A 3,789-nucleotide genomic window follows, 5' to 3' on the forward strand; every position below is an offset into this window, starting at 1 on the left:
AAATTTCCCCGCACAAGACACGCATTCCGCACTTCGCGCTTCGCGTCGTAAACATAGTGAGAATCTATACATGGATGCCACGGTATTTAATCTCAAAGAGGAGGGGGAAGCAATTTCGCCTAAACCTACAAATCCTCCGCGTGAGATAGCTGGGATTTATTCTCCGTGTGCTCGGTGGAGTCTGAGCAGGATCACAGGGCACGTTTTTTTTTTCATCCTGCAAGACTGCATCACCTCCACTGGCATAGGTGAAAGCTGACAGCTGTGGAGGTCATATCTACATACCCATAAACTATATCTATGTAATATGTATTTTATTGTGTTTTTACGGTAATTTACAGGCAGCAACGTTGCCAGTAAGTTACTGTAACTACCTCTTTACAGTCCCTTTACTGTAATGTTGTCAACAGAAAAACAGCTCTACCATTACTCTGCTTTAGAGTAAAACAGTTCCACCATTAGTCTGCTGGACTACAGTCTGTTTGATTACATTATGATACTGTAATTGTATTGTACCGTAGTTTCATTTTGAAGTTTAATACTGTTATAGTGTTTTCATAAAATAATCATATTAGGGCTTACTGTTGCAAACCAAAAAACATGTTTACAGAATTTAATAGGAGAATAGACTGCATTATTATATTTCATATGAGATATATGTCTGAGCACAGCGAAGCAAAGACACTTTTAGACAAAGACAGATTTATAGAAAGGAAATCAATTTATTCTCAATGACCTTAAGAGCAAAGTCACAAAAGTCAGGTTAAAGGAAATCTTTAGACAATACAATATCATATTAAGCCATACACAACAGAAAACACCACAGGTTACATTACATTACATTACATGTCATTTAGCAGACGCTTTTGTCCAAAGCGACTTACAATAAGTGCATTCAACCTGACGGTACTAGACATAGACCATAGGAATCAAGTAAGTACATAACTTGAAGAGCCAACTGTCATTGCTAAAGGAGTGCTATATGTTAAGGATTAAAAGAAGAGAAAAGAGTAAGAGCTTTTTTTTTTTTTTTTTTTAATATATCTGTTAGGTGACCATGACTTAACCGAGGTATTGTTGGAAGAGATAGGTCTTCAGCCTGCGGCGGAAGATGTACAGGCTGTCTGAGGTCCTGATGTCGGTGGGGAGCTCGTTCCACCATTTGGGAGCCAAGACAGAGAAAAGTCTGGAGGAGGTTTTGAGGCGAGTTGACCCACGCAGGGTGGGAGTCGCCAGCTGTTTGGCTGATGCAGAGCGGAGAGGACGGGCAGGGGTGTAGAGTTTGACAAGGTCCTGGATGTAAGTAGGACCTGAACCGTTAGCAGCAGAGTACGCCAGAGCTAGAGTCTTGAAGCGTATCTTGAAGCGTAAACAGGTCACAGACTTTTGTGTAAGTCATCTTTTAAAAACTTTTTGAAAATGATTTCTTAAAAACTGTTACACTGTATAACAACAAGAATCTATCAGTACATGTTTTGCAATATATGAACGTATGTTACATATGTAACATAGATGGCAAACAGCAACAAACAGTACTAAGTTTTAAAGGATACATCTTTACCTCATTAGCCTTATATGAATACATTGCAATATTATTGCCATTGTAATTACGTATATTAAGAATTGAATGTTTTTATATCAAGAAATACTGTGATGTCAATTCTATGTGCTACCTAAATTGATACATTTTTTTTCAAAAGAAGACATCACCTCCTTTTAGCCATTATATTGCTGCAGGCTTGGCATTTTTTTATTTAAACATTGAAAAAAAAAACTGCAAATCACAATTGCAAAAATGCTGAATAATTACCAGAGGACAAACAATGAGAAAACAAGGATGTCAACAATACAGTTTGATGGAGCCTCTCATTGGAAACACTTTTCCACATTTAGTCCTGCAAATACCCAGTAGTTAGAAAGTCTTTTCAGTAGTACTTAACTTTACCTGCCCAAGCTGTCAGCCACCACAAATAAGCCGCACTGGAGCAGTAGGAATCACAGAAAGTCCATCAAGTGTGCATCGAGTATCCATCGAGTGTGGTTACAGAAGGTTAATGTACCTCATCCTTGTGTCCAAAACATGAAGGATAAAAACTGTCCTTCGGCCATGTTGGAATGATGATCTTGTGGTAGCCAGGCTGTAAATAAATAGAGGGACATTGTGAGAGGTCATGAGATGCTAACACATGTGTTTTAGCATGCTAACTAGTATAGGCAACACCCAGGCTAATGTTATATGTTAGCTAACATTATGTCATTTCCATAAAACACAATAAAGTCACCTTTGTGTAATAAAGTACAAAACTCTTTATTTTGACCCTTAACACATCATTTTTCTCTCCTGAATGCTTTTACACATATTAATAACATAAAACAAGTTTTTTAACATGTTTTGAACATCAGTGCAAAAACAAAATGAAAACTAAAAAAAAAACAATATAATTTTTGCCCCTTTCGGACAGTTAAAGCTAATACGGCTCTTTAGGAACATGTCAGAGTGTGTGAAAGGCTGTGTAACAGTTCCAATCAGCCTGCAAGCATAAGAACACCTTGCAGGTCACACACCGCACTTGGGTTCTCCCAGTGCAGTCTGCTGCTCTGCAGCGTGCTGCATTCTTGGGGCTGATCATCTCTGGGAGATGTGCATTATTAGCCCTCGTGCAGACTGAGACACTACCATCACTGGACATTTTTTTGGTCATTCTTCTGAATGTTCTTCTCCCTCTGACAGCTCTGAAAGGTCTACATCGTCTTCTTGACTCTGATGCTGGGCCAGGGGGTCCTTGCCACTTCAATATGGAACCCAAGGAACTGCATGATGCTCTTCTTTGGTGTACCAGGCAGTGTAAGGTCTTTGCAGTAGAGTAGCTGTTGGCTAAAGACAGATCAGTGAACCGCATTAGCATCCGCATTGTCCATTTCTTAGTATGCGCGCCCATGCGATAGTAACTGATCATTCTATCAACCAAGTCAACTCCACCCATCTTGAGGTTATACTCACGGACAATGCTTGGTCGTGAGACAGACACATATTGTTTCAATTTCTTGTCCCAGCGCTTGTGTAACCCACACAGAATATGTGGTCACATTTTCTGTTTAATTGAATGTGTTATACTCTGTACTCACCCTGTATACATACTCAGGTGATTTAGTTGAGTAAGTCTTCCAAGGCTTTTGTGTTAAAAACAAGTATATTACTGTGGACAGCAGCAGAGCGCTTGAAGTAACTGGGCCTTAAAACTCACCGTACAGAGACGACATACTCATCTGCTCCACGGACAAAGAAACATCCCACAAAGACTCAATTAGGCTGTTACAGGTACTAGCATAAAGGATAAAGGACACAAAGTCTCACAGAAAAAACTACAGTACTGTCAAGACCAAGTAGTTTATTTGGGTCAGGCAATCACTCGGGGATACCAAAGCATTTCTGATGATCATTTGGAAGCCATAAAGAAAGCACCAAGACCCAGGACAGTCAGAGAAATTATGAAATTCTTGGGGATTACGGGTTATAGTTCTGCATGGGTTGAGAATTACACAGAACTCACAGGACCTCTGAGAGCTTTGATTAAAGACATTGGAAGCGGTCAATTGCATTGTAATCTCACCTGGACACAAGAAGGTCACCTGGCATTCGCAACAATTAAACAGAAATTGCTAGAGGCACCAGCATTGACGTTGCCTGATTATTCTAAAAGGTTTGTGAGTATGTCTCTTCGTCTCCTGAGGGCAGATATGCCTGTGCTGTTCTTGCTCAGCCCACTGGTACAGGGACTAGCCCCCAAC

This window comes from Centropristis striata, chromosome 18 (genome assembly GCF_030273125.1).
Source record: "Centropristis striata isolate RG_2023a ecotype Rhode Island chromosome 18, C.striata_1.0, whole genome shotgun sequence".
Lineage (NCBI taxonomy): Eukaryota > Metazoa > Chordata > Actinopteri > Perciformes > Serranidae > Centropristis > Centropristis striata.